This window comes from Peromyscus leucopus, chromosome 5 (genome assembly GCF_004664715.2).
Source record: "Peromyscus leucopus breed LL Stock chromosome 5, UCI_PerLeu_2.1, whole genome shotgun sequence".
NCBI lineage: Eukaryota > Metazoa > Chordata > Mammalia > Rodentia > Cricetidae > Peromyscus > Peromyscus leucopus.
In genome coordinates this window covers 95,827,702-95,840,391 of record NC_051067.1, presented here as the reverse complement: position 1 = coordinate 95,840,391, position 12,690 = coordinate 95,827,702, and the positions used below count along the sequence as shown (strand labels likewise).

General features: G+C 40.7%; 1 pseudogene; it reads right to left on the bottom strand.

Moving 5' to 3' along the window:
- Positions 1-5,051: 5,051 nt before the first annotated feature.
- LOC114688473 lies at positions 5,052-5,549 on the bottom strand (annotated as a pseudogene).
- Positions 5,550-12,690: the final 7,141 nt, after the last annotated feature.

Sequence of the window (12,690 nt, the reverse complement as noted above, 5' to 3'; positions counted from 1 at the left end):
ATATTTGATAAATGATTTCAATAAAGTTGTAGGCTGCAAAGTCAAAATACACAAAATAGCAGAGTTTGCAGTAACAACAAGGTTCTGAAAAGTCAGGAAAACCATCCCATTTATGATAGCTACAAAGATAAAATAAAACACTTAGGACTACATTTAATCAAGGAAAGGAATGACCTATAACTAATGAAATACTGGTGAAGAAAACTGAAGACAGAAGTAATGAAAACTCCACCAGACTTCCCAGGATAAATATTCTGACAGTGAATCCCAAAAGTTTGTGTCTCACTAACTGCTCCAGACAATTCTGAAAAGAACCTCAGGACAGGTGACACCTGTACACACTTGGCAAAAACCCCACCATGTATGATTATCAGGCTGACATCAACCCTAAGGATGTGCATGGGTATGAAAACCTACTAGGATGATCTATCAAGCTCTCCAGGTGGGAAGCTTGGTAGCAAGTCAGTACCCCAGATGTACAGTCCTCCCCTGAGTTGAACATCTACCATACTCTATGTGTGCTTCTTCTCTCTTTTTCTCATCTACAAGATAGATGATAAAGACATTATTATTCATGGTAAGAGAAAGATACAGACATTTACTCCAGGGGCTTCTGGAACTTGGGTGAGGCAACTTAATGGGTTCTTCACAAAGAGACCCTTGCTCATCATTTTGTCTCTCTTGTCTCCATCCTTAAGGAAGTGGCTCATGCTTTAAGCAATGAATAAATAGGAAAATAAATAAACAGTACAAAGTCTTTATAGATAGAACATGGACCCTGTTTCCAAAGCAAGAATGTGTTCAGTCCCTGGCTTCAACTCTCTCTTTCTTCTAGTCCAAATTCCTGGGGCAGGCTTACAGTTAAGTGACAGGTCATTTCTCATCTCAAAGGCTTATTTCCCATGGCCAGAGATACAGGATCCCTAATAAACATGAAGGAAGTGAAGGAGCATGAAGGAAGTGAAGCAAGGTGAGTGAAGATCACTAGGAGAAATGTTCATTTTGTGAAGGACGGGAGAGAACTCTCCAGACTCCTTGCTAAGACCAGGGTTGTTGGTACCATAGAAGCCAACACAGTGTTTTTACAACTTTGTGAGTGAAAAGACAAAAGTCACAGCTAGCATGCAAAACAGTGAGGAAGAATTTTATTATCTGCAGGCAGGAGTTTCCTGAGATAGCATGCTTTCCTCAAAGAATGAGTAAGGAACTTGTTAAGGAGACCCATGCATATTTATATGGAAATGTGCTTTGGAGAAGGTATATTCCTACACATGCTCAATTTAAGGTACATACTTCTGACCATGCTGTTAGAGTCATAATTTAAGAAGAAAATGTGACAGAAAGGTATGCCCTCATATATATGCTGAGGTGACATTGTAAAGCCATGGGGTGGGTGACTCCAAGTGGTGCATTCAGCAAGTGTCACGGGTGCTCAACAGGAACTGGAACTTTCTGGTCACCTCTGGCTGCATCATCAGTAGCCTACAACTAAGGTAATAGGAGAGAGAAAGCAAAGAATGATCCAGCTTGACTTCTAAATGTAATACAGAGATTCCAACAGACTAACTACCTCCTCCAGGCCTTTCTTCCCCATCCTAGCATTCTATGCAATGTCTCCCATGCACTGGAGAAAATCTTCAAGCTTTTAATGACCAAGTAAAAGAGCACCTTTGAAGAAGAGTTGAAATAGATCTTCCCCTGGTCCCATGCACTTTTATAGCCCCTAATATCATCATGTGCATGGTACCAACAAAATCCTGTCAGTCTGTGTCTCCAGCAGGTGGCTACAATTTATAATGCTAGATACCAGGTTTTAAAGGTCACAGACAAGGAGGACTGAACACACATAGTAAATGGAAATTGAATTTCCTATTCTATAAACACATCAGAGTTTAGTAAAAATAAGGAGATATGGCTTAATTACTATTACCTTCAATGAAGGTTATGCTTAACACTAGCTTACTGAATCCCCATGTTACATAAGGATATGAAAACACTCCCCCTCTGTTTTATAAGGTTGTTGAACACATAAAATTATTTTTATTTACATTTAGATTCCAAATTTGCATAATATAGGAAATCTTATGAGATAAGTATTTTCTTACCAAACCACAGCTAAGCCGTGGAACCAGCTCCTTCTTCAGCCCCAGCAGCAGCAAAATGAGCAAGTTGGACTTCATGATGCATACTCAAGGTCCACCTTACTGCTGAAACTGTCTAGGTTTTATTCATATCCTGTTCATGGGTAATTTGTGACTGCAGAGATGTCTAAGAGGTACAGTATATGCTCATTCCTTTACTAGAAATAAAAATAATAAAAGGACAATGTACAGCAGTTGGGAAGAACCAGGAAGTAGAGTATGTAGAAATTAGTGGCCCTGGGACATGATTATCCTATACTTCAAATGCTTATAACCTCAGGGAGGGGATTGCCTGCAGCTGGCAGGGAGGCAGCAAAGAGACCAATAGCTGCAACTTCAGACTCCAGAAAGTGAATTGTAGTAACTGAACTCACTCAGAAACCAAGGTGTAGGGGAATTCTGGACATCTACACACTGTAACAAGGATAGACGCCAGATGTGTCTGCCAGGTTTTTGGTCACTGTAGCAAATACCTGAAGAAGAAGCTTAGAAGAAAGCTCTATTTTAGGCCATGACTTCAGAGATTTCCAACCTTCCATGGTCAGTTTCAGGTCTGAGGAGAGGCAGGAATATCATGGCAGTAGCAGTAGAATGGAGCAGTGTGGCTGCTCACCTTATAGTAGCTGAGGAGGCAGGGATGAGGTATATGGGTTGAGGGAGGAGGGAGAGAGAGTATACATGACCACTTTTCTATCCTCCAATAAAAACCCACATTTCAAAAGACCCCCATCTCTCAGTTTAAACTAAGGCCATCAGTGGAGCTGGTGATATTATTGATGAATGCAGAGCCTTCATGAGCTAGTCACTTTCTCAAAGCCTCATTGCTGAACACTGCTTGTATTAAGGACCAAGCCAATACAGGAAGGTTTTGGGGAAATATCATAATTCAATCTTAACACTAGAATTGGAGACAAGCCACTGCTTTGTCCTCAGGTCCTCAGACAAGGACAGAAAGACAACTGAGAACCACCTCTAAGGTGACACACTCCCTCTTCTATAGGTACCTTTCCTCAGTGCCTCTCTCTCTCTCTCTCTCTCTCTCTCTCTCTCTCTCTCGTTCTTGCTAATTAAGACCTTTTAAACTCTCCTCTAGTTTATCCTTTGCTGGACTTTATTTTCTTTCTTTCTTTTTCTTTTCTTTTTTTTTTTTTTTTGAAAAGGCCCTCCCTAGTCTTCCCCTGTTCTCGAGGTCAGCGTAGGAACAGCCGTCCTCAGCAACTCTGTCCCTTAGACTCTTGGTGGCTTCAGCTACTATGAGACACTGAACCAAAGACGGGGGAGAATATCTGGGGACTCTCTTTCTCTCTGGCTTTGAGGAACATCTCCAGAAACAGTCACCTCATGATGGATCTGCTCCAGAATCCATCTCTGCTGCTGTTCTAGCTTTCACTGAGGAGACTCCCACAAGCCCGTTCACTATGCCTCTCATCCCCAAGGGAGTAACAGCTTCTCCCACTGGAACTTTGACATGGCTGCAGGTTTTAACTGTTGAAACAATGTTTGACTTTTAGCCCACTACCCTCAGTGAAAACCTTCTTATATTAAACTCCCTCTGGTCTACATACTTTCTGTATTCCTGAGTGGCCAGACAGCATCTCAGTCCCCAAAAAGAGAGGCAGCCTGGAGCTATGACAAGAGCATTCACCAGACTCACAAAAGATGTGTGGAATCAGATTAACATTCTGCCTTTTTCATCCTGGTGGCTTCCAGCAAGGTCTGTGACCTCTGCCCAGTGATACAGATACTTTTTCTCAGCCTTACTGGGAAGATTTTAACCAAATTCACATATATGAAATGACATAAAATGACCTGGGCTACAGTAGATGCTGAGAAACCTGGAATCCCATTCCTTGATAACAAGAAATAGATTCATCTGTTTTATTGGTTACTCAGTTCAAAGTTGTTAGGGCTTCAGCTGTTTGTAGATATACAGCCTACAGCCATTATGGTAAAGAATTGGAGGAAGTGAGGGTAAACAGAGTAAGAGAAGGCAAGCACAAGCCAGGCATGGTGGCACACATTAAACTCCACACTTGAAAGGCAGAGGCAGATAGATCTCTGTGAGTCTGAGGCCAACCTAGTCTTTCTTTTTCTGATTTTTTTTTCATTTGTCAATAGGAAAGCAGGCAGACACCAGATTTCTATTTCAATTGTATTTGTTGACTTCCCAGTTTAACTCACATTCTTTTCTGACATACAGCCATACGAATTTGAGGTCACTTTTCTGAAAATGCACTAAAATTACTTATGCTTGCCTGAAACTTTTTTATAATGTTGATGAAAGAACACTACAAACATACCACTAGAGAGTCAAAATAGGAACAAAGCTCAAAAATGCCAGACAAAAAACAAGTAAGAGTAAAAGTGCTCATTTTATCAATCTGTTGCTCCCAACTCCACAGTATAGCCCATAATGGCCTGCTGGAATTTCAGGCCTGCATTATCACAACCAGCTTATCCTCTTTCAAATATTTGAATGCCCTCAGTGTTTGAGTTTAAACTTTTTCAATGTTAAATGGAAGGCTGATATGGATGGAGGTATTGTCACATGAGTCTAGGACAGATAAGGCAGGCAAATGACATCACTGGGAGCTGCCCATGCACACACCCTACTTAGACCAGACTACTCAGGCTGGTTGGGCTCAGACGCTGGCCTGGACCTTGTAGGTCATTCTTACTTATTGAATTCTATTTTGTTCCATATTTGCTTCTTCCACTATTTTGTGATTAGGACAAAGTGAGAGGTTCAATTAGTCTAAGAATGCTTAGTCACACCTCAAACTGTCTTACTCAAATATTTTTATCCTTCTGCATATATCTAATTTACACCTACAGTTATTTTAAAGATGATAGTAAGTCAGCTGAAAAGACAGGTGTGTCATGGGTCTAAGAATTGCCACCACCCTTGGCCATGGCTCTGGTGAGTGAGTTGCTCAATGGTGGTGGGCAGGACCATCTAGTGAGTCTTCTCCAGGAAGGCCTTGCAGCACCTGAGGCATTGCTGGTACACCACTTCGAAATCAGAATCATTGCCATAATAGGGATCTTCAATAATCCCAAGTAGCTTAATTTTAGCTTTGCAGTTTTTAACATGATTACTTCTTCTATCTAAATCTCTCAGATTGCTTTCATCCATACATAGTATATAATAGATTGTGGTAAGTCTTCTCTTGTAATATGTCTTGCCTTATGGGCTGTGCTAATGCCATGATTTCTTAGGCAGCTGACAGCTCTTGGGTCTGGGGGCCAGCCAATATTCTAGTCAGAAGCAGTGCTGCTATCAATAGTCCAATTACCTGAAACATTTTCATCAGTTACCAATTTTCTGAAAACTGCTTCTGCAATGGGTGACCGGCAAATGTTACCCAGACACCTGAACAACACTGACTTAGACCCAACCTCTGCCATCTTTCAGTCCAGCCTAGACTACATACAAAGATCCAGGCTAATTGGGGCTTCATGATGAATTATTGTGTAAAATATGATAATAATAATAAAATTGTAGCTGGAGTTTTCTCCAGTCCTACATGGCCCATAGGACAAATATCTCTCACCTGCCAGTCCCACAGCTGCTTAGACCCAACCAAGTAAACACAGAGACTTATATTCCTTACAAACTGTATGGCCATGGCAGGCTTCTTCTTATCTAGTTTCTACATCTCAAATTAACACATATCTGTTAGTCTGTAAGTTGCCACGTGGCTTGTGGCTTACTGGTACCTTACATCTCACTTTTCATGGTGGTGGCTAGCAGCATCTCTCTGCTTCAGTCTTCCACTTCCCAGAATTCTCCTCTCTCCTTGTCCCACCTATACTTCCTGCCTGGCTACTGGCCAATCAGTGTTTTATTTATTAACCAATCAGCACAACACATTTAACATACAGAACATCCCACAGCATAAAATAATAATAATAATAATAATAATAATAATAATAATAGTGATTCCATTCTAGATGTACTAAGTCCCTTAAGTAATTTTCTTGACTATTTAAAATTATATTAAGTTATTTTTGTATTATTAAATTTTTTTATTTATTTTGCATGTCAACCACAGCTTCCCCTCCCTCCTCTCCTTCTGTTCTCTCCCCCACCTCCTTTCCACTCCCTCCCCATCCACTCCTCAGAAAGGGTAAGGTTTCCCATGGGAGTCAAAAAGCATGGCATATCAATTTGAGGCAGGACCAAGCTCCTCCCTGCTACATCAAGGCTAAGATAAGGCATCCCATCATAGGGAATAGGTTCTAAAAAGCCAGCTTATGCTCCAGGGACAGATCCTGGTCCCACTGCTAGGGGCCTCACAAACAGACCAGGCTATACAACTATCATCTCCATGCAGAGGGCCTCAGTCTCATGCAGGCTCCCTAGCTGTTGATCTAGAGTTCAGGACCTCTCATGAGCTTGGGTCAGCTGCTGCCTCTGTGGATTTCCTCATCATGATCTTGAACTCTCCCTTGCTTATGTAATCCCTCCTCCCTTTCTTCAACTGGACTCCTGGAGCTCAGCCCAGTGCCTAGGTATGGACCTCTGCATCTGCTTCCATCAGTTAATGGATAAAGGTTCTATGATGACAATTAGGGTAGTCACCAATCTGGTTACAGGAGAAGGCCAGTTCAGGCCCCTCTTTTCCACAGGTCATACTTGTGGATTCCTGGGAGTTTCCCTGGCACCAGGTTTCTCGCTAACCGCATGATGGTCCCCTCTAATCAAGATATGTCTTTTGTTGCTCTCCCTCTCTGTCCCTCCTGCAACTGAACCATTTCATCCATCATGTTCCTTATGCCCCATTCACTCCCTTCTACCCCCTCCCCTGCCACCAGTTTACCCAGGAGACCTCATCTATTTCCCCTTCCCAGGGAGATCCATGCATCCCTCTCAGCATTCTTCTTGTTACCTAGTTTCTCTAGGGATGTGCCTGGTTATCTTTTGCTTTACATCTAGTATCCACTTTTGAGTGAGTACATACCATGTTTGTCTTTCTGAGTCTGGGTTACATTACTCAAGATGATTTTTTTTCTAGCTCTATCCATTTTCCTACAAATTTCATAATATCATTGTTTTTTTGTTGTTTTTGTTTTTGTTTTTTATAACCACTGAGTAATACTTCATTGTATAAATGAACCACATTTTCTTTATCCATTCTTCGGTTAAGGGACATCTGGGTTGTTTCTAGGTTCTGGCTATTACAAATAATGCTTCTATGAACATAGCTGAGCAAGCTTCCTTGTGGTATGATTGAACATCCTTTGGTATCACCAGGTCTTGAAGTAGATTGATTGCCAATTTTCTGAGAAACTACTATACTGATTTACAAAGTGGCTGTACAAATTGCATTCCCACCAACAGTGGAGGAGTGTTCCCCTTACTCCCCATCCTCTCTAACATAAGTTGTCATCAATGTTTTTGATCTTAGTCATTCTGAAAGGTGTAAGATGGTATCTCAGAGTCGTTTTGATTTGCATTCCCTGATGGCTGAGGATGATGAGCAATTCCTTAAATGTCTTTTAGCCACTTGAGATTCTTCTGTTGAGAATTCTTTATTTATATCTGTACCCCATTTTTAAATTGGATTATTTGGTATTTTAGTGTCTAGTTTCTTGAGTTTTAAAATATTTTGGAGATCAGCCTTCTGTCAGATGTGGGGTTAGTAAAGACCTTTTCCCATTCTGTAGGCTGCCATTTTGTATTATTTACTGTGTCCTTTGCCTTATAGAAGCTTCTCAGTTTCAGGAGGTCCCATTTATTAATTTTCAAATGTTTGTGCTAATGATGTTATATTCAGGAAGCAGTCTCCAGTGCCAATGTGTTCATGGCTATTGCCCAATTTCTCTTCTATCAGCTTCAGTGTGACTGGATCTATGTTGAGGCCTTTGATCTACTTGGACTTGGGTTTTGTGCATGGAAATAGATATGGATCTATTTGCATTCTTCTACATGTTGGCATCCAGTTATGCTAGCACCTATTGTTGAAGATGTTTTTTTTCTTTCCATTGTGCAATTTTGACTTCTTTGTGTTGTTCATAGGTGTGTGGATTTATGTCAGGGTCTTAGATTTGATTCCATTGATCCACATGTCTGCTTTTATGCCAATAACAAGCTGTTTTTATTACTATAGCTCTATAGTAGAGAGTGAATTCAGAGATGGTTATGCCTCCAGAAGTTCCTTTGTTGTACAGGATTGTTTTAGCTATTCTGGGTTTTTTGTTTTTCTATATGAAGTTGAGTTTTGTTCTTTTGAGGCCCATGAAGAATTGTGTTGGTATTTTGATGGGGATTGCATCGCATCTGTCCTTGTCACTCTCTGAGCAGAGTAGCTATGAGTAGCTTCTTCCTGTGAGTGATTTTGGGAGAGAACTAGCAAGTTAGAAATGAATGGCTTATGAACATCTTTCCTAGAAACAAGAGAAATGCATTCTTTGAAGAGTTAAGTACTGTGCTAAGGTAATGTCTCAGCAGCTACTTGACATGTGAGGTGATGACCTGAGTTCAGATCCTCAGAACCTATGTAAAGCTAGATGCAGAAGTGTGCATTTGCAACCCCGCTGATCCCTCAGGACCATGGAGGGCACAGGCTGGAAAATCCCCAGAAACTCACAGGTCAGCTAGCCTGGCATAAACAAGCAATAGTGAGCAAGAGACCCTGGATCAAATAAGGTAGAAGGCAAGGACTGACATTTATGTTGTCCTCTGATCACCACATATATACTGTGGTACATGTGTGAGCATAAGAAAACACAAAGATTAAAAAGAATGAGTTAAGTACTGAATATTACATTTAATCACTCACTTGCAGCAAATGGAGGACCACTTTCATGGTGACCTCACAGATGAGAATGACCTTGAGATGACAAGGTCTCTCTACTGCCACCTTCTCCACTTCTATTTCTTTTTGCCTTCAAAGCTGTCCTTCAGAGGTGGATTATGTCTCCTGTGACAGTTTCCTGAGATAGAATTTTCTTGGAACTGGGAAGCTGGGGCAGACTCTTCATTAGAGAGAAGCAGCTGCTTATCTCCCCTGTCTCTGCTGCCTCCTCCTTATCTCTCCTTAGTTCTTCATATTCTCCAACACAATCACATTTCTCTTAAATCTTTTTTGTCCTTCTGCTTGCTCATGTCTCTTGGGTTTGCTTTACAAGACTAAAAGAAAAGAAGCTCACTGTTCTCTGTCTTTTCAAGAAAGTTTAGCACTTTCTCTTCAACCTCATATTCTCATTTGCAACTTCAGATAGCAGGCATGGAAAGTTCTGGAATCTAACCACTGAACAAGTTCATGATGCTGCACAAGCCTTCTACTATATCTTTCAGAGATCCAGTTTTTGCCTCTGTTAAAATCAGGGGACACCCCCTTGAGGCAGCCCCTGGGATGCTACCCCTGTTCCAGCAGATGACAACACTGACTGGGTCCAGGGGGTTTAAAGAAAACAAAAGAACACAAGAAATTTGGAGAAAGAGTATCAAGAATACATTACACTCATAAATTAAATTCTCAAACAATCAAAAATAACTAAACTATCCTGGGTTTTTTGTTTTTCCATATAAAATTAAGTATTATTCTTTCAAGGTCTGTGAAGAATTATTAGGATTTTGATGGAGATTGTATAGAATCTGTAGATTGCTTTTGGTAAGATTGCCATTTTTACTGTTAATCCTTCCTATGCAAGAGCATGGGAGATCATTCCATTTTTTGATATCTTCTTCAATTTCTTTCTTCAAAGACCTAAAGTTCTTGTCATTCAGTAGGGTTGCAAGTGCACACTTCTGTATCTAGCTTTACATAGGTTCTGAGGATCTGAACTCAGGTCATCACCTCGCACGTCAAGTACTCTAGCTGCTGAGACATTTCCTTAGCAAAGTACTTAACTCTTCAAGGAATGAAGACTGTATGACCTCCCCAAACAGGACCACCAGCTGATGACCAAGCACTCAAATCTGTGAATCTGTGGGAAAAAATATTTCACATCTCTATCATAATACAAATGCAAAGTGGGAACACTCAGGTTCCAGGGAGATAGAAGGCACTCCTGCACTGAAGACAATTTTGACCTCTTTTAAAAAATATTTTTTGCTCTAATGATGTATTTTATAATTCATTGATTTATCAGTATCCACACAAGGTGCTGAAGAGGGAAAAACTGAGTCAAAAAAACTGTAAAATAAATTAAATGACACTCTCTTCTCCACATGGTCACCATGTGACAGAGGTGGAAGTGAGATAACACAACAGACAAGGAGAGACAACACCGTGGAGGTAAGACAACAAAGAATAAATCAGAGGCCACTCTATGCCAAGTCAAATTTGTGATTTGATCTCAAAGAAAATGGCTTAATTAGGCAAGTGCTCCATTGGTGAGCAACACCCTAGACCACTAGGAGATTTTAAGGCAAGTACCAAAATCAGATTTTCATTTTTTTTTAAGTTCACGGTAATGTCACCTCAAGCTCTTTAGAGATCAGTTCATACCATACCAGGAGACAGTTTGGAGGCAAAGGGGGAAGCAGAAACCCAGCTTCCTGTGGTCTACACTGCCAGTTCTGACTTTAACATCTGTGATTCAGGCTCCCAGCTAACAACAGGATAGAGTATTTCGGTCTTAGAGGTCATTACGAAGGCGAAGTAAATTAATCTCTATAAGCGCTCACAACAATGACTGTCACGTAAGACTTGCCTTCATTGTCTCCAGCTGCACAGCACCTCTTCAGCAGTCAGATCTGAAACTACATGCTCTTCTTTACAGCAACGGTGATCAGTGTTATCTCTGTCCCAGACCTCTGTTTTCTCAAAGTTTTAGGAATGATTGACACTATATACAGGGACTGGAGACAAACAGATTTTTCAAGCAGATTTTTTTTCCCAGAAGAATTGGGAGCACATGTTTAAATTTTGTGATGTGCAACCAGATTCAGCAAAAAGCAAGAACAGCTCAGGTATTCTTTTTATAATGTAATCAATAAAAATGGACAATGCTCAAGATCATGTATTCAGAAATGATTAACCTCATTGCTACATCCCCCTGAAGTCTCCTAGACTAGATAGAGGGCTGGGAAAAAGTGTCAGGCCCTTAGCTGGCTACACCAGTTAAAGATTAGCTTCACAGTGGTTCATCCATAGCCCTACTCTCAAAAGGAGAGAAATAGCCAAGGTCCAACTGTAAATGGTTCAGAAACCCCAGGCTTCTTTTTCCTTTTCTTTTCAGAATGTAAAGCAGTATCTTAATACTGGTAACTACTTGAACTGCTATTGAATCCAAGAGTAGCAGTTATAAAATCATCTCTTACAATGCCTCAGCTAACTTGTCCCTAGGAATTATTGAATGTGTGGAGGACAACCAACAGATAAAAAGTGAGCTTTAAAACATAGTTTTGTTTATTCTCAATATCTGAGAAGTCCCACAGATTAATTTATAACAAATATATTAACCAGTCTTTTGTCCTGAGAACAACACTGATACAGGATTGTGTCTTAGAGATGTGAAGAGGTCTAACAACTTGCTCAAGATCATGTAATAGGGCCAGGGATGAAGCTCAGTGTTAGAGTACCTGCATGGTGTGAGTGGAGCCCCGGGACCTATCCCTCACACCAAACAATAAAACACTAAAACGATCACTGTGGTGGTTTGAAAGAAAATGGTCCCCAAAGGGAGTGGCACTCTCCCTTAGGAGCTGTGGCCTTGTTGGAGGAAGGGCATTACTGTGGGGGTGGGCTTTGCAGTCTCTTTTTCCCAAGCTTCCCTCAGTATAAGAGTCAAGTGACTTCCTGTTGCCTGCAGGATGTAGCACTCTCAGCTCCAGCATCATATCTGCCTGCAGGTGGCTATGCTCTGCTTCATGATTATAATGGACTGAACCTCTGAAACTGTAAGGGAGCCATCCTCTATTAAATGTTTTCTTTATATGATTTGTGGTGGTCACAGTGTCTCTTCACAGCAATAGAAACCTAACTAAGACAATCATGCAATATATAAGCCAGATGATAGAGCCCTGCTTTTGTGTTTTATTGTCATTTCCATCCAGGTATATTTAAAAGATGGGCATATCAATGCTTCCCTCTAAGATCCCCAGCTCATCCCAGCTCTGCCTTTGCTGATCCTTATTGTGGTTAAGGTCTTCCTATTTCTTTTGCCTGCCCTCAGGCAAAGTCTAACTTCATATGTTTTATGGACACTAAGAAAAATTTTGTGATGGAAAGTTAAATATTTAAAGATCCAGTACTATCTGAGGTTTAGTAACATTCAAATGCATGCCCCAAATAATTAAATTTCCCAAAATATGGTTTTCAGTGTCAGTGGAGGCAAACTGTAAGGTTTCTTTTTTCCATGAATCCGATTCCATAACTTCAAAAAAGATTACACTCCTTCCCATGGCCAGTTATGCAGGTTGGTCATTGTCGTGTTTATTTGTTTGTTTGTTTTGTTTTGTTTTCCTTCTGAGTGGTGGGGCACTGCCTTGTAGAGAAAAAGACTTTTTCTCCTAAATCCTGGAAGATCTGATCCTCTGGGCTAATTCTCTCCCCACACCAAATTCCAGTCAACAATGTGAAGTCTGCAATGTCTC